Source organism: Triticum aestivum, chromosome 6B (assembly GCF_018294505.1).
Source record: "Triticum aestivum cultivar Chinese Spring chromosome 6B, IWGSC CS RefSeq v2.1, whole genome shotgun sequence".
NCBI lineage: Eukaryota > Viridiplantae > Streptophyta > Magnoliopsida > Poales > Poaceae > Triticum > Triticum aestivum.
The window spans coordinates 600,109,027-600,128,528 of NC_057810.1; positions in this window are offsets into that span (position 1 = coordinate 600,109,027).

The following is a 19,502-nucleotide window of genomic DNA, read 5'->3' on the forward strand; positions in this document are numbered from 1 at the left end:
CCCACCATTCCCACATTAAGCTGGACGGACGAAGCAACCATCATTTCACTCTAGGGCGCAAGAGCATAAAGAAAAGAGAAAACAATGATGCATGCGACAGCTATCGAGGGCACCCTAGGGTAGGGGTCTCCACTACAGATCCTTTTTTTTGAAAGCGCCTCCACTACAAATCGGCTTCTCCCTCATCCTCTTGAAGAAAACCGATGATGAGTGCGGCGGCAGGGTTTGTAGGAGTACTACGGCATGCGGGGCCACGTCGTAGTAAATGGGTTCGAGTCGACGCCTTAAATATGTGTGGCCCGCTTGGTTTTACGGGAACGAGGCAGCATTTTGGGTTCTGGGACTAGTGGAGATATAGTACGTACAAAAAATTGTGGATGTAGGTTCGACCGAAAGGCAATGATGCATGGGCCCTGCATTTTGATATACCCGGGGCCGCGTGAAATTTGCTACTCTACTCAAAACTAGTGAGGTACACATGTATTGAACGCATGATAGTTCGACACCAAATTATGAATAAATACACACTATAGCATGTAAAGCTTTGAGTCATATATGCATGATGTAGATGTTCGTTTAGTTCTTATAGTTCATCTCATTCAAAATCAATTAGTTTTATAAAAATGTTAAGATTCATGGGGTTGTGCATTGTAAATCATAAAGTAAAAAACAAATAATGGCAATTCATTTAGAAAATAATAATCAATTATGATGCAGAAGATTCTAGAACAAAGGAGAAGTGCTTGTGTTTTGAGGTTTGTGCATTATGCTTAAGTTCAACCATGGAGTCTTCTAAATTGTACATGTGGCAGATCTGGTGGAATGTTGATGATATCCAATGGCTAGTAGTGATCGGATTTGCCTATCTCTGCACTGTTGGATTAGCTTCTTCCAGCGACCATCTTTCAAAGTTATTGGCACACTATATAGTTCTTGTTCCATAGTTGCATGTTTTGGAAAAAAGCTACTAGTGGATTGTACTATCTATTTAGGAATGGAAGATGTATACATGGAAGTTGTAGGGAAAGAGATGACATGGAGCATCTCAATTCCTATGAGTAGGGATTGGAAAAGAGATGTCATTTGGTTCATATCATAGGAACTTTTCTATTGAATCTAGAGATGACATGTATCTCAATTCCGATGAGGAGGGATTAGAAAAGAGATGTAATTTGGTTCATATCATAGGAACTTTTCTATTGAATATACACTAATGTTTATTTTCCTTTGAAATTAAGGGAGTATAGGAATCCATTCGTATGAACCAAGTGGATCTAAAGCTATAGAAATGATATCATGTTTATTTCCTTTGAAATGTGGAGTATATGAATCTATTCCTATGAACCAATTGGCTCTAAAGGAAAAAAATCCTATAAAAATCATATCATATAGAGTTCCTATGATATTCCTCAACAAAAAATTATATCATGGTTATTTCCTTTGAAATGTGGAGTATATGAATCTATTCCTATGAACCAATTGGCTCTAAAGGAAAAAATCCTATAAGAATCATATCATATAGAGTTCCTATGATATTCCTCGACACTAAAGGATGGTTGAAATTGCTGCGGGTGATACCTTGGTCTTTCTTTGTAGACTCCTCACCCATATTTATAGTTACCTCTGGAAGATGAATGAAACGATATATACAGGGTATTCTACATGTGCAATTTGGTACACGAAAACTCTGTAAAAGTTTGCGAGGTTCGAATTTTCAATAATGCTATATGCACTGCATTTCAGAATGGAGGGAGCATATGGCAGTTGCTAACGCTCACATGGAAGATTTGTGTGTAGGAGGAGTGGCTGTTCTGTTAAATGACATGGAAAAACTGACACTGTCAGATGCCGATCTAACGGTTCTTACGGCGTTTGTCAGGAAAAGGCTTGTGGCGAACGGTTGTCGGATAATGATTTACGGACACATGCATTGCATTGATACGTGCCCCCCTCTCTCTCACGCACACGCACCCTCACGAGTCACGACTCTACCGAGTCCTCTCGCAGACTCGCACGTCGCACCCACTGTCTATCTACATGTAGACATCACGCACATATGTGCTCTTCACACCCCCCCTCAGAACTTCTAAAAAACAAAAGACGTCGCACACATTTTATTTTAGCTCACACGTCACACACTTATACTATTACTCTTGCGACGAACATTCTTTGGGCATAGTATATTGTACTCTCATGAAGAGAAGCGGTGCACGCACGCACTAGTTCTCTCACACCCACTCATGGGTACACGTAGGAGCACATTTTTTTAAAGCTGGTACTACAAAATCACTCCACTATATATATAAGCAGGAGCCTTAGTGCTTGCTTTACTAGGGTTCCTCTCATTCACTCTCTCATGCTCTCCAGATCTAAGCAAGACATAGGTGGCCACACTATCTCTCAGCTCACGGCTGGTCACAAATCCGGCCAGACAAACTCGACCGGGGCAGGGGTATAGGTGCATCGTTCACGCTGTCGTCGGTGGCGAGGGAGGAGACCAACGGCTGCCCACGCGTCCCGATCGGTGGCCGTGTCGTTCTCTCCGAGAGAGCGCTGGCTCGGGAGGGCCACCGACCCCTTCTTCCTCCCTGCGGTATTGTGGCAAAGATGCGGCCTCCCGACACCGTCTTTGCCACACGTCGTCGACCCTCAGGTATATATTCCTTCGAAACAGAACACCTGCCATGCTCTGCTGCCCCAACTCCCTTCATGTGGATATTTTTCTACTTCCGTCCGCTGTTCCAAAGCCACCCGGACTTTTACTATTATTAGAGGTAAAGCTAGTTCATATAGTCGACTCTAAGCGTTGGTTCAAATAGGGAAGAAAGTGGGAAAGCTGTAGCATGAATCTAGAACTTGGTTCTAAGAGGAAACAGGGGAAAGTAGTAGATACTGGCTACCCAACCGGTCTCTTGGTTGAAAAGACGAAGAAATCATGGTGGATGGCAAAGGGTGGGGGGAAGTGGACCTATCTCTTGGTTGAAAAAGGAAAGAAAGTGACGGGTGTTGGGGGACAATGCAAATGAGAATGAGCAGGTCTAGATTTCCTGTGCTCACATAGGAAAATGTCACCGAGGAGATAAAAAATGGGACAAATGCAGACATACTTCCTGAGTGTTTGCCTCACCACTTTATGCCCCTGCTGTTCCTACGCCCATATCGCTACCGTTAATGTAAAATCACATGAAGCATTAAGCAATGCCACCTAATGTCACTATAAGTAATGGTCAAGTGCCATCGATAAATTGAAGCAATGCCACCACCATTTTATGAAGTGCTTCCGTCTTGCTTTATTTCCCATGAATTGTGTTTTTGCAGTTACACTTAAATCTCACACCGCTCACATTGCTTCATCCCAGTGGAACTGCACAAATTTGATTGCACATTTACTGACCATGTGCTACTCTCATGACAGTAATACTAATGCTATTGTTCTGCATGTTAATCTAGTGGCATTGTTGATGTGATGTGATGCTACTTACTTAAGGACTCTTCATACTGTCAATCTAGTGCCAATTATAACACCATAGATGCTGCTGTTAATCATACGCCATTGCAAATATTTGTCACTATTTAAATAACCGTATTTCATATTTGCGCAAACAGGAATGTCTGTCTCCGTATCGTTTCTATCCGCGCAATCAAAAGCACACACCTCAGTTTTAGTACAACTGCGCAAAATGAGATGGCTATACCTCGTAGCCGTCATCTGACCTCCCGTCTTCAAGGTATTCCTACATTGGCAGTAACTAAGGTAGAATGACCAACGCAATCTAAAAGAAGCTGATTCATACGTTTTACTTCCTGGTTGTAGTGCAGGGACGAGCGAAAACAACTGCATCCTAGTCCGGAATGCACTTTCTACCAGTTCATCCATGGACTGAGGACTAGCTGGCATGGCTGCACGTCAGTTTTTTGGACAGGTGCGTGGACAAGAGGCATTGTGGTCTGCTTATTTCTGCAAATAGCGGTGCTTAAACTTAGTGGAATGCACAAGAATTTCACTTGGTCAGTACACTGCATGGTTCAGTTCAGCATTCCAGCTGAGACCACAATTATAATTGGTTATTCTGGAATGAGAGAACCTAACCCTGGATTGTGGCAACAAGAAAAAACTAGAGTGAACTCCAGGAAATTTAAGCCTGTCGGGAGGCCCTTTGCTCAGAGAAGCCTTGCTTATTTTTTCCTGATTTGTAAACCTTCTCACAACTTTGTCTTTTGCTGTGAACTAGTATATGTTTGTTATGTTCTATGAATCATTGAGATGTATAAAATTGCTTAACTTATGCTTTTCAAGTTTTTTATGAAGACGAATTTAATGTGAGTGTTCCACATGAGTGCTGGACTAGCATGTGAACGTTTGGAATTTATTACATTGTGGCCTCAGTGAATTGCATGAACCACTATAACAAGATACATAGTTGCTTATATGTCAGACAATAGATTGTTGATTGTTAGCTGGTCAATAGCCTAGTGTTGAAGCGAGCTGAGCCAATGTGCCATGTTTAGCACAACTGCTTACAAGTGGGGTAGCACCAATAGTATTTACAATTACTTATGTATATGTTGGCGCACAGTTCTCGAAAGAGTGCTCTATTTCATCAAAACACACACTGCTCGTATGATAAACCATGAAAAATTATGTCTTACCATGCCATATTCATGAAAAAACTAGTGAGGCCGCATCTGCTTCGGCAACAATGACGATGGTTCTCACATGATTCACGGGCACACAAAAGTAGCAGCAGTTCCCATAGACGGATTCAAACAGAGTACTAGCCCCAGAGGGGTCGATAACAGGCAAGGTTCGAATAATTAGACACAATCCAAACTACTATTAAACACTAGCTGGGGAAACTATTTCATGCCTCGATCTAATTTGGGCTGGACACAAGACGGACCTTGCCATGAACATCATTAAGGACGTCCTGCAGCAGCTCAATCCTGTGAACCTTCATGAAGACAACCTTGTGGCCTTGCCACTGATAAACTTGTTTGTGGAGGCATGCCACGTCATCTTGCTGCGTAATCTTGACAAGAACAGTATGCCTCACAAACGAAGGAGTAGCTTTGAACTTCTTGTGCTTCAGTACACCCTGGACAACACGCCTGACAACAGTAAGGCTGGAATACAACTCTTCATTGGTATAGCTTCCAGGATCCAACAGCCTAAGAACTCTGTTTTCCTAGTGCGTATATTCATGTCATCTACCTCATAGCGAGTGACATGTACAACCACACAATCCTTGTCTGCATCAGGCCTCTAATTGAAACAGAAACAAATTCTGAATTACTTTTCAGTATAAGAAACACAAGTTATTTAAACCACTATGTATAGCATGGCACCGAAGCTAATAAAATTTTGCATTATTAGTCACCACATACTTAAATGAAAAACCACAATCGAGATCGGAAAAGAAGAAAATCACCTTGGGCAGCTCAGCAGGGGGGGGACACATCCTCGAAGGGGGAAAACTGCTCGTGCAGTGCCACAGGGGCTGTAACCTCAAACAGGGCGTTTACCATCTCAGTAGTGGCCGTGAGCGTATCTGGGGTCGGCTCGGTGGCTGCCTCCATCTTCTTGGAGCTCTCTGTCTCCTGTGGATCAGCCTCCCGCGTCTGCTCCAATATCGGCAGATCTTTGCCTAGTTCTCCTTGGTCCATCATGAAACTAACGAATACTAGGAGAGCACTGAAAGGAAAACACAATCGCAATGACAATGAAACAAAAAAGAGAGTGAGGATCGGTTACTGCTTTGCAAAAGTTCTTTTTTTTCTCTGAACGAAAATATACCAACATCACGGATCCGCTTACCTTCCCTTTGTTGGGAGAGAAGAAGAGTGGCAGATGCGAGTGTTGCCTTTCTTGAAGACGGTGAGGGAGAAGGGGATTCAGCGAAGAGTGAAATGATGGTTGCTTCGTCCGTCAAACTTAGACTGCGGGGAGGTGGGGTTTTGTGATACAACAGCTCGTTACTGCCGCGCTACGACCGAGGTGACTCTCCGCCTGCATACTGCCTTCTAATTTGGTGGATGGCATTTGGGCCCGCGTGCTGCATGGCCTGCATGTCGGTGAACAAAAGTATAACGGCATTCAGTAGAGGGAGACATTTCAATGACCTAGGAGGAGCCAGAAGCGGTAGAGTGTCTCCACTGTACTAGTAGTAATTGTTTTTCTGGGTAGCTGTAGAGTGTCTCCACTGTACTAGTAGTAATTGTTTCTCTGGGCCCAAGACAAAACAGCCCATCCACACTAGTAAATAGTAAAATCAATTCAAAAGCCCATATATTTACTAAATGAGAGGCGCTACCCACACCCAGGACACCGCCCCCCCAAAAAAACCTGGGTGCTCTTCTTCCTGCTCGCTCCCATGCACCTCACGTCAGCTCGCTCCACTCGTAGCCCCAAATTTCTCACCTCACTCCTACAGAAACCCCAACTTCCCTTCTTCGTCACTCCTACAGAAAACCCCCAGCTCCCCTTCTTCTTTGCTCGCACTACAACTAGGCTCGTCATTCGTTACTCTGCTCAAATCTGTGAGCGCGACGTGACGCCCTCGAGGAAAATGGAGTCGGCTGACCCTAGCGCCAAGAAGATGAGGCTCCCGCCAGCGGCGACGTCTGTTGTAGATCCCACACCCGGCAGCACGGGGAGAAGCAGCGACCCCCCCCCACCGGATCCCAGGAACCCATAGAATCTCGGGTGGACCGCATCAGCGATCTCCCGGATGCCGTCCTTGGGGAGATCATCTCGCTTCTCCCCACCAAGGATTGCTGCCGCACCCAAGTCCTCTCAATTCGATGGCGCCCTCTATGGCGCGCCGTGCCCCTTAATCTCGATTGTCGTCAGCTATCTCTATTCAATGATTTTGAAATCCCCAGAGCCATCATCTCCTCGCACCAAGGCTCCGTTCAAAGCCTTTGCATCCCGTCATGCTACCTGAGCAAGCATACCATGCCCTGCACGGTGGACGCCTGGCTGAAATCCCCTGAATTCATAGAACTACAGCTGCTTGAGTTCTACTATTCCCCTAGAAATCACATACCACATACCAAACGCCATGAACTTGTGCCCTCAGCACTGATGTCCATCTCGTGGTTTTCCTCCTCTCTCCACACTGCCACCTTTGTGCTGTGCTACCTACCAGACAATATGGTACTAAACCTTTGACTCACATTTCTCAAGAAACTTTCACTTGTGCGGGTTCATATATTGGAGGCCTCATTGCACAGCATCATCCACTCCAGTTACCCTGTGCTGGAGTGCTTGGTGCTTGTTTTCACAGCTAGAATCGGTTGTCTCCAAATAAAGTCGCCTAACCTTGTAAGAATTGGAATTTCTTTTAACGGAAGGCAGCTCATCATCCAAGATGCTCCTTCACTTCAAAGGTTGATCCTTGATTCTAGTTATTCACCGTTGCAAATAACCGTCCTCTCTGCGCCTAAACTGGAGAGCTTGGGTGTAATACATGATCTCTGTGCTCATTTCAATATGGTGTTTGGCTCCATAGTTCTTTAGGTACTTTATATTATCATCTACACCTGTAACCATAAGCTGCATTTTAAATTTCAGCGCATGAGTTATATATCATCTTGGAGTACACATTTTGTACTAATATTATGTTCTATGCTCAATGAAGAGTTTCTCCATGGATGGCCTATCAATGGTGCTGGATTATGTTAATATCTTATATATCCAAATGAATTTTTTTGATCTGAACAAGATTATTGGCTTGCTGCAATGCTTTCCATGTCTGGAGAAGTTGTATATAAAGGTGATAATTTCATGCACACTGGAAGCCCGCACATAGTGTACTAGAATTAACCGTTCAGCTGTTGCTCTTTCGACAGTCTTCTTTTAGACCTTAACTGTTTTCAATCTTCATGTCTATTTAGGCAACATGACGTGGTAAGAAAGTTATAACCAATCGGTGGATTCGTAAGCATCGGGATTTTCTCACTTCTCATGAGATTCGATTGAAGACAATAATGCTAGAACGATATGTAGCCAACCATGCAAACACTAGATTTTTCACATTCTTCCTGCTGAATGCAAGGTTACTATTATCCATCAGGCTTAAGTTTATCAGCAGCATGGTTTTGACGGATGTGTATGTCGAAGAGCAAAAAAAGGAGTTTTAGGTGGGCAAAAGAGCTTCTGAACGTGCCGGGCTTCTATTTACAACATATTGTGGTCATAATCCAGTAAATTTTATGACCGAGGATGTTCATTCTATGGACCTGACCGATCCATTTGACTGTGACTGCCGAAAACAGTGGTGGAGTTAGATGTTGTTGCCCTTTTCAATCTGGTTTTTTTGTAAACCTGATGAACAATTAACCCTCGTGCTTTTGTACAGTTTGTAAGCTGGAGTTAGATGTTCCTGCCCTTTTCAACTCGGCTGTGACTGTCATATTTTCTTTGAAACAAGGCAAATGGCTTGCCATTCGTTTAATTTAGAGTGAAATATTGTAACAAATCCCAACCAAGGGAAATAACATCACTCTCGCCGGCCGCTTGAGCTCACTGTGCATTACAGAAGCCAAGTGATTAGCCCCCACCAGCACCCACAAACTTATTTCGAACTAGCACATCAAATGGGCTGTAAATTTTCATAGGAAAGGCTGCATGACCGTGACAGATTTGGATTCTGACATTTGGGACCTGCGAGGAAATAGCCTATCCAAGGTGGTGTCGACTTACTAGCTAGTCAAGAAACGATTCTTCCTACCAGCCGTTGGATTGACATCCAATATCTGTCGTGTATCTTCTATCTCTTGTATTTTTCTTCCTCCATCCGCCCAAACCAAACAACTCCGTCGGCTCCGCCTGCTGCCGCCTCCCATGGCTGGCTGCGCCTCCGCCGCCCTACCATACGTACCCTCCAATGTTGGCCAGTCCCTCCCTCTATTCCCCCACACGTCCTGTTATTCTCCAGTGATGTCAGCCCCAACACGCACCCGCGCCTGAACCAGTCAACCCTCGTACTCCCATCCGCCTCCGACTGGACCGACGCTTCTTCCACGGCTCCTGTTCATTCCATCCGAGGCCTCGCCGTCGTCCTCCGCCTTGCGGCTTTGGTTTGCTCGCTGTGCGCGGTGCGCCGCCCTCTTGCGTTGTCAACATCATCAACAACCGAGAGGAACAAGGAGATGACTGTACGTGGAGAGGATGACAGTAGGGACCCACCAGCGTCATGGCAGTACGCAAGCAAGTGCCTCTATATTACAAGCCCAAAAATATGGTTCCTCTTAATGGTTGGACATCTGGGGCTCACGCCATTGTCAATGTAGTCAATAAACAAGAGAATTACACTACGAGCGGCTGACACCAGGGACCCAGCAGGTCACGCAATTTTTTTGAGGAACAAGCACTTGTTATTTATACTAGTTTTAGCGATGGATCAGGGTAACAATGGGGCTATGCGGGGGCTGTGGCCCGTCTAGCCAGGGTTTTATTTATGTTTACCACCTCATGAGCCTAGTTGTGTGTTTTTCTTGCTGAAAATGGCCAGCCCAGTTCTATTTTTTTAAAAGAAATACCCAAACAAGGCCTACTTACTTTATCGGCCCTGCTGGGCTGCAAATCTTTCAAGACGAGGAGACTTTCATTCGGTTTGCCCAGAAATGGGTTGTACATTTTTAAAACACATCAAACCGGGAATTAGTTTCATTTTTTTGCATTACAAGATTTTAAATTCCATTGATTTTTATGCATGGACAATTATTTGGATTTTATATTTAAATAAATTATTTTTCAAAATAGTTTGAATGTGAATCGATATTTTTGGATTAAAAACAGTTGACCACACCGAAATGTGCAAAATTTTGTATGCTTTTTAACTGTGGCCACAATATGGGGTGTAATGCTAACAAAAAGAAGATGGGCTCCAAAACAATTCTTAAGAATTAGCAAATGGGCTGTACATTATTAGAAATAATGGTAGATGGGTTGTATGCTGTTTTCCACAGATTTCAGGCTGACTTGTGCGCCACTACAGGTTGACGTGTATGCTTTCGTAAAAAAAAAGGTTGATGCACACGCAACGCCCTGTCAACTTAGTCAACACACGAGGGCAGTGACTGTTGGATGTCCATCCAACGACTGTCGTGCTTCTTCAATCTCCGCTCTTCATGCTCCAGCCGCTCAAACAAGCACCGGCGGGACTGCCAGCTCCCTCCTCCCGCGGCCGGCTATGCTGCCGCGCAGGCCCCACGGCCCCACCGTACTCCCATCGCTGGCCTAGACATCCCTCTACTCACCCACACCTGCTGTTATTCTTCGGGGACGGCAGACGAACCAGTAAACCCTCGTACTCCTCCGTGTGGGAAACAACTGCCGAGTATTCCCTGGCTCCGTGTCGTTCCCTTCCTAGGCCTCGCCGTCGTCCACCGCCCTGGTTCTCTCGGCATGACCTGGTCAACGTTGTCAATGAACGACATCCATAGGAAGTGGACTGTACATGGAGAGGCTGACAGCTGGGTCCACGGCCGCACGCAAGGAAATGCCTCCTTATTACGTGCAAAATAATGATTCCTCCACCTGACACCTAGGACCCACAGGAAGGCCTCCGTATTTCGCAAAAAAAACATTCCCCCCGCTGACAGGTCGGACCCACCAGCTATATCTTCGCACGCAAGGAAGTGCCTCCTTATTACACCCAAAAAATGAATACCCCCTACTAGCTGGGACCCGCCATGTTGTTGGGCTGACTTGTGGGCCTACTAAGTTGACGGGGACGGAGGGCTTTGTCAACTTAGTCAATACTCCAGTGACCGTATTATGTCCATCCAACGGCCATAGTGCTTCTACAACCTCTGGTCTTGTTGCTCCAGCCGCCCAAACCAGCGCTGGTCGTGACACCTGCTCCTGCCTCCCGTGGTCGGCTGTGCTATCACGGAGGCCTCACCGCCCCCATACTACTCCCACCACTGGCCAGGCCATCCCTCCACTCACCCACACCCCCTGTTATTCTGTGGTGATGGCAGCCTCACACCGTAGCCGAACCAGTGAACGCTCGTACTCCTCTCCGCGTGGGCATCCACTGCCTCGTCTTCCCCGGCTCCGTGTCGTCCCCTTCCTAGGCCTCGCCGTCGTCCACCACCGTGGTGATCTCGGCGCGGCGTGGTCAATGTGGTCAACGACCGACTTCCATTGGAAGAGTATTGTACATGGAGAGGCTGACAGCTGGGTCCACGACAGCCGCAAGGAAGTGCCTCCTTATTACGCGCAAAATAATTATTTATCCACCTGACATCGGGGACCTACCGGACAGGCCACCAGTATTTTGTTAAAAAATGTTTCCCCCTGACTGCTGGGACCCACCGGACAGGCCACCGTATTTCGTGAAAAAATGTCCCCCCGCTGTCAGCTCGGACCCACCGGAAGTGCCTCATTATTACGCACAAAAAAAATGAATATTCCCCCAGCTAGCTGGGACCCACCTTTAAGGGAGGCTGACTTGTGGGCCTACTAAGTTGACGGGGACGAAGGGCTTTGTCAACTTAGTCAATATGAACGATTCTAGCTCCAGTGACCGTACGATATCCATCCAACGGCCGTAGTGCTTCTTCAACCTCTAGTCTTATTGCTCTAGCCGCCAAAAGCAGTGCCGGTCGTGCCGCATGCTCCTGCCTCCCATGGTCGGCTGTGCTGCCGCGAAGGCCTCACCGCCCCTACTATTCCCACCGCTAGCACGGCCCTACGGCGACGGCAACCTCACATCGCAGCCAAACCAGTGAACCCTCGTACTCCTCTCCGCGCGGGCTTCCACTGCCGCGTGTTCCCCTTCCTAGGCCTCGCCATCGTGCACCGCCGTGGTGCTCTCCGCGCGGTGTGGTCAACATGGTCAAGGAACGACTTCCATCGGAAGAGTACTATACGTGGAGAGGCTGACAGCTGGGTCCATGGCCACAGCCCAGTTTTTTTGTGATTTGCCAAGTAAGTCGCTTAGTCAGGCCTGTTGGGCTGCAAATCTTTCAAGACGAGGAGAGCTTTCATTCGGCTTGCCGAGAAAATGGCCCATCAGTAATGAGAAATGGGCTGTACATTTTTAAAACACATCAAACCGACAATTAGTTTCAAATATCTTTTTTTCATTTCGAGATTTTAAATTACATTAATTTTTATGCATGGAGAATTTGTTGGATTTTATATTGATATACATTTATTTTTAAAATCAGTTTGAATGTGAGTCAAAATTTCGGGATTAAAAACAGTTCGGACCGCACCAAAATATGCAAAATTTCGTATAATTTTTGAACCGTGGCCATAATATGGGTTGTAATGCTAATAAAAAAATGTGGGCTCCAAAAAAACTTAAGAATTAGCAAATGGGTTGTAAATTATTAGAAATAATGGCAGATAGGCCGTATGTTGTTTTCCAGAGATTTGAGGCTTTCCTAAAAAAAGGTTGACACACAAGCAGTGACTGTTGGATGTCCATCCAACGGACGTCGTGCTTCTTCAATCTCTGCTCTTCCTGCTCCAGCCGCTCAAACAAGCGCCGGCGGGACTGCCTGCTCCCTCCTTCCCACGGCCGGCTGTGCTGCCGCGCAGGCCTCACCGCCCCACTGTACTCCCATCGCTGGCCTAGCCATCCCTCTACTCACCCACACCTACTGTTATTCTCCGGCGACGGCAGACGAACCAGTAAACCCTCGTATAGTCGTACTCCCCTCTGCGTGGGAAACAACTGCCGAGTCTTCCCCCCTCCGTGTCGTTCCCTTCCTAGGCCTCGCCATCGTCCACCGCCCTGGTGCTCTCAGCGCGGCTTGGTCAACGTGGTCAACGAACGACATGCATCTGAAGTGGACTATACGTGGAGTGGCCGACAGCTGGGTCCACGGCCACACGCAATGAAATTCCTCCTTATTACGCGCAAAATAATGATTCCTCTACCTGACATCAGGGACCCACCGAAAGGGCCTCTGTATTTCCCGAAAAAAACGTTATCACCGCTGACAGCTCGGACCCACCAGCTATATATTCGCACGCAAGGAAGTGCCTCTTTATTACGTACAAAAAATGAATACTCCCCCTGTTAGCTGGGACCCAGTATAGTGGCAGGCTGACTTGTGGGCCTACTAAGTTGACGGGGACGGAGGGCTTTGTCAACTTCGTCAATATGCACAATTCTAGCTCCAGTGACCGTACGATGTCCATCCAACGACCGTAGTGCTTCTTCAACCTCTGGTCTTCTTGCTCCAACCGCCCAAACCAGCGCCGGTCATGCCTTGAGCTCCTGCCTCCTGTGGCCGGCTGTGATGCGGCAGAGGCCTCACCGCCCCCTACTACACCCACCGCTGGCCAGGCCATCCCTCTACTCACCCACACCCCTATTATTCTGCGGCGATGGCAGGCTCACACCTTAGCAAACAAGTGAACCCTCGTACTCCTCTACGTGTGGGCATCCACTGCCATGTCTTCCCCGGCTCCGGGTCGTCCCCTTCCTAGGCCTCGCCGTGGTCCACCGCCCTGGTGCTCTCGGCACGGCATGGTCAACGTGGTCAAGGAACGGCTTCCATCGGACATGGACTGTACGTGGAGAGGCTGACAGCTGGGTCCACGGCCGCAGCATGGAAGTGCCTCCTTATTACACGCAAAATAATTATTCCTCTACCTGACAGCGGGGACCCACCGGACGGGCAACCATATTTTGTGAAAAAACGTTTCCCCCTGACTGCTGGGACCCACCAGCTACATCTTCGCAGGCAAGGAAGTGCGTCTGGGCAAAAAAAAATGATTCGCCCCCCTGACCGCTGGGACCCACCAGCTACATCTTCGCACGCAAGGAATTGCCTGACAGTCGGGACCCACCTGGTCAAAGCGTACATAGTGTTGTCATTCTGGTCGCGATTGTGTACGTACATATATACTGGTGGATGTAGAGGCGCGCATGTGTCGATGTAGAGGCACGCATGTGTCGATGTAGAGGCGCGCATGTAGCATGTACATGTACGTACAACGGCCAGTGTGCAAGAAAGAAAATACGGCCATGTATGTGTACATACAGGCGGGGTCTCGAACGCCTACTCGCACATACGTACGGCCAGGGCTCGTGTACATGGCTGGGTCGAAACGAAGAAACAACATCGTCGTCGTGTTCATGGGGAGGCAATGGAATGCACCATGTTCATGGGGAGGCAACAGAATGCGTCATGTTCATCGGGAGGCAACGGAATGCGTGGGAGCCAACCGACTGGGTCGGAACGGAATGCGTCATCGTGTTCATCGGGAGGGCTTGGATGGAACAAGTGATGGAAACGAGGCCTAGCATACCGCAGAACGGAGGAAACGACCTTGTGTTCGACCGGCCACGTTCGAAACGGGATCCTGTTCATCGGGAGGGGTCTGGCATACCACAAAACGGAGGAAACGGACCTCCTACAGTCGAAACGGGGGTCCTGGTGATCGGGAGGGGTGTGGCGTACCGCAAAACAGACGAAACAGACTTGCGTTGGAGCGCTACGGTTGAAACGGGGGTCCTGTTCATTGGGAGGGGTGTGGCGTACCGCAAAACGGCACTCCACATGATACTGTTGATCTCCACCATCGACCTCCTCCAGCCTCCATGGGCTACCGTCGACCTCCTCCAGCCTCCATGGGCTCCTGTTCATCTAGCCTCCACCGCATGCTACTCCACCGGCTACTATTCAACCACCCCTCCACGAGCACCCCTCCACCATCTACTGTTCATCTAGTCCTCCACGGGGTCCTCCTGTTCATCCAGCCCTCCACACCACGGGGTCGTCCTGTTCATCCAGCCCTCCACACCACGGGGTCATGTTCATCCAGAGGCAACGCCACCGCTCACTGTTCATCCAACCCCCCTGCAACGCTCACTGTTCATCCAGAGAGGCGGCATCCATCGGCTTTAGTTAGGAGCAGTAGCGAAGGAACCGCTCGATCGGGTTCAGTTAACAGCCATCGATCAATCGCTCGGGTTCAGTAACGCGTAGACTGCAGTGCAATCGCTCAGGTTAAGTTAGATCCCAACGCCTCGCTCGGGTCCAGTTAGAGCCAACGCCTCGCACACACGCGCGTGCGTGTACAAGAGAAAAGCGCATTGCTCTGCACCGACCGCCCCCCATAACCGGGAACTCCCCGAAATTTTCCTCGCATTCGCTTCTACCACGGTTTCTTCCATCCTGGACGGCCCAAAGAATGTCATGCAGCTGCGTCTCCGGCCCGCCCAGGACGAAAAGCCCATTTTCTCTCATGATTTTTTGTCATAGAAGTAGGAGCCCACCACATCTTTGATGGTACCGGGTTTTGTCACAATTATCGTCAAAGAAGTGTCATATGTATGACAGAAAAAAGTTCCGTTCGGCCCAAAATGTCACGGATGTGTCATTTTTTGTAGTGCAGTCAGGGAACCAGGGATACTCCTCGCAATCGGTGCACCATCAGGGGAGCGCCATGTGCCATCCACAGTGGCCAGCTGCTTGGTCGGGTCGGACGCAACGCCGGCGCCAGACCCCACCCTTGTCGCCTGATCAGCTACCATCCCGTTCTGTGCGCGAGTGGCGCTCGGTGATTTGTGTTGGCCCACGCTGGGTGGGCTGGCGAGGCCCAGACTGCTAGGGCTATCGGCCATTGCCACGTCCAACGCATGTAGCGCGCTGCTGGGATCCAACGAGAGCAACTAGTTAACGAGCGCTCCTTCGGAGCGCTCGTAACGAGCGGTTCGGCAGCACTCCGCAAGTGACAAGTGTCGTGCGTGGAGCGCTCTCGCTAGGGAAAACCAGGTGGCGCGGTTGGTTCCTTGTTTTCCCTTTTCGGTTTGTGGTTTCGTGCGTTTTGCAGTTTGACCCTCGAACTACCAGAATTTTCCGTTTTCCCTTTCCGCACGAAAATACAAAAAAATACCAGTTCGCGCGATTGGTTCCCTGTTTCCCTTTCTGGTTTCCCTTTTTGTTCCCATTATATTTCCAGGTAATGGATATTTATGGGGTAGTTACGAGCGGGGACTACCAACACTATCAAATGTGACCTTTCAAGTAAGGAAAAAAACAATTTTTAATGTAAAACGACAGTCTTCAGAATTGTTCAATCGTGTGACTTCTTTATAGGCACAGGTGAACACTAGGAGAGGCACGGGTGTATAACTTTACTAAATTGAAGAAAAGCGGCTCAAGCGCAAGGGAAGCTCCTTCGCCTTCGGCTCGTTTAATTTTCATAAACATCTTGAAGGGGGGGGGGCATAGGTCGAAGTGTGTGTTGGTCGTGCAGCATGCTCGTTCATGCGAAGCATTGTTCGTCGTGGTGTGACACGACGCCTCTGGCGTGAGGGAACCTCCTGCTCACCTTCGGCTTGTTTTATTTAAATAAACATCTTGAAGGGGGGCATAGGTCGAAGTGTGTGTTAGTCGTGCAGCGTGCTGGTTCGTGCGGCGCGTTGTCCCTTGTGGTGTGACACGGCGCCTCCGGCGTGAGGGAACCTCCTGCTCGCCTTCGCCTCGTTTAATTTTCATAAACATCTTCAAGGGGGGCAAAGGTCAAAGCGTGTGTTGGTCGTGCAGCGTGCTGGTTCGTGCGGCGCGTTATCCCTCGTGGTGTGACACGGCGCCTCCGCCGCGAGGGAACCTCCTGCTCGCCTTCGGCTTGTTTAATTTTCATAAACATCTTGAAGGTGGGGCATAGGTCGAAGTGTGTGTTGGTCGTGCAGCGTGCTGGCTCGTGTGGCGCGTTGTCCCTCGCGGTGTGACTCGGCGCCTCTGGCGCGTGGGAACCTCCTGCTCGCCTTCGGCTCGTTTAATTTTCATAAACATCTTGAAGGGGGGGCATAGGTCAAATTGTGTGTTGGTCGTGCAGCATGCTGGTTCATGCAACGCGTTGTCCCTCATGGTGTGACATGGCGCCTCCGGCGCGAGGGAACCTCCTGCTCGCCTTTGGCTCGTTTAATTTTCATAAATATCTTGAAGGGGGGCATAGGTCGACATGTGTGTTGGTCGTGCAGCGTGCTGGTTCGTGCGACGCGTTGTCCCTTGTGGTGTGACACGGCACCTCCGGCGTGAGCGAACCTACTAACAGGTCGTGCAAAAGGCAAGCTGCTTTGTTTCAGAACGCACGGGTTGAAGAATGTGCAGTCACGTCTACTTAAGAGCTAGGCTTTGTTGATGATATATAGGTTTGTGCATGCATGCACATGTGTGCATACTACGAAGGCAGTGGTATGTTGCCTCCGGAGGCACGGGTTTGAAGCATGTGAAGTCACGTGTGCGTAGGAGCTAGCCACGGTTGAGGCGCTCTTGGTATGTGTGTGTGTGTGTGTGGATATTGCCTGGAGGCATGGTGACCCAGGCTTTGGTGGCACAAAGCCATGTCACCTCTGGAGGCATGGGAAGGTGGTCTCTAGAGTCACGCGTAAGGGTATGTGTGTGTGGATATTGCCCAGAGGCACTGTGACCCAGGCTTTGGTGGCACAAGGCCATATCAGCTCTGGAGGCACGGGAGGGTGGTCTCCAGAGTCACGCATAAGGGTATATATATATATATATATATATATATATATATATATATATATATATATATATATATATGTGTGTGTGTGTGTGTGTGTGTGTGTGTGTGTGTGTGTGTGTGTGTGTGTGTGTGGATATTGCCCTGAGGAATGGTGACCCAGGGTTTGGTGGCACAAGGCCATGTCGCCTCTGGAGGCACGGGAGGGTGCTTTCTAGAGTCACGCGTAAGGGTTCGTTTTGGGAGTCACTGCTATCGTACAAATAAGAAGAGGCATTGTTGTTTATAGTTTACTGGCACTCTCTGATGATGTAAGAGGCATTGTTGTCGAAATAGTTCTCTTTTCAACATGAACACGCAATTTCTAACTACATTACATAGAAATGTGAGTTATTGATAAACTGTTTTGTCACGTCTAGATAGAATTAGCCTCGCGGGCTAAATCAAAAGTTTTAGTCTTCATTTTTGCTTAAGATCTTGCTAATCTCGTCACCCATTTCATTAGCTTTGACTTGATTCATCTCGCTATTTAAGAGAATGTACATTGCCTCTGCCCTCCAGTCTTCGACCTCATCCTATGAATTTTTGCCGAGAAGAGAAGTATATTATTAGAGTTTGTGCATATAAGTTGTTTATAAGTAAATATATATAAACTTACTATCAAATATTCCAGGTCTTCGACAAACTTTTCACCATTGTAGAGGAATGCAAGCTTTAAAACAGAAAATGTTGATTCTCCCCTTTCTACCACTAGAACATCTTGCACGGTATGAATCTGCCATCTTGTAACCTTGGCATTCATTGTTTGTCCTAGTATGATGTTGACGACTTCTTTAAACCTAGGTACCTAGGAATATTGCATTTTGTAATTAATTGTTTTAATATTGCAACTTGTAAAACTAAAAAAATTGTTATGTATAAATGCTTATGATTGCCGACTTATGAACATGATATTCCTGAAACTGTCTTTCTCTTTCTTCTTTAGCATCTTCATTTTCCTGAAGAAATCGACATGCTTCTTTTGGATGAAATTTGTTGATGTCTATATTTTCTTTCTCAAATTCCTCGTGAGTCATTTCTCGAGGATCAATAATGTGAACTTTGTGTTTGTATTTGTCCAGCACATATAGTACATAGCGGTCATGCTTCTCCATTGGAATGAATATCTGCGTACAAAATACTTGTTGCTTAGATGACAGTTTAATATAAAGTAATTTAATAGAATGTATATTTTCAGATTTTGTCAGGGAAGAAAGGGTTGTTACCATGTTTGCTGTTGAGAGCTTTTTCTGTTGGTTTTCCTTGAGATACATGGGAAGCAGCTGATTCTTTGTTTTTTGCAATTCATTTTTAAATTTTGTAATACTAGTTTTGTGTTTCTTTCAATCCAATATATGCTGCAAACAATATTTATGATGAAAAAACTATTAGAAAAAAGAGCTGTGTAACAATATAAAAAGAGTAGTTGTTGCAATATACACAAGATTTTGCTTTTTAAAACTTTACCTCTGCAAAGTTTGGGCCTAATATTACTCTTTCACTCTGTTTTGAATCTTGTCTGCTTTCCCAGATTTCTGCTATGTCATCGAGGACCCTCTTTTCCATATGATGTGGTATGTTCGTCTGTGCTGGTCTTGGACAAAATACTGCCTTCAGTTGGCCTCCAGTAAGTTGCGTGCTTTCACTGTCCCTGCGGATGCGCCTAAATATAGTTTTGCTGCAACAGGGAGATACAATAATTTTGGAGGTCACGGTCAGTGAGAAACAGATTCTTACATTATTTTTGGCCTCTGTCCAACTATTTTGAGGTGCAATAGAAAACAACTCACTTTTTGTATTCCTCCTACCAGCTGTCGCTCATGACTAGATGGAAGGAGTCGGACGCCTCCTTTGTGTGTTGGAAGCAATGAGAATGTTTTGGATATGGACTGATGCTTTGTCTTTTTTTCCTTTTTGTTTCATCTATTCGTATCAGCGGAAGCAGATATGTAATATGTAAGCTCTCGTGATACGATAGGCATAGGTGAACCGTGGGATG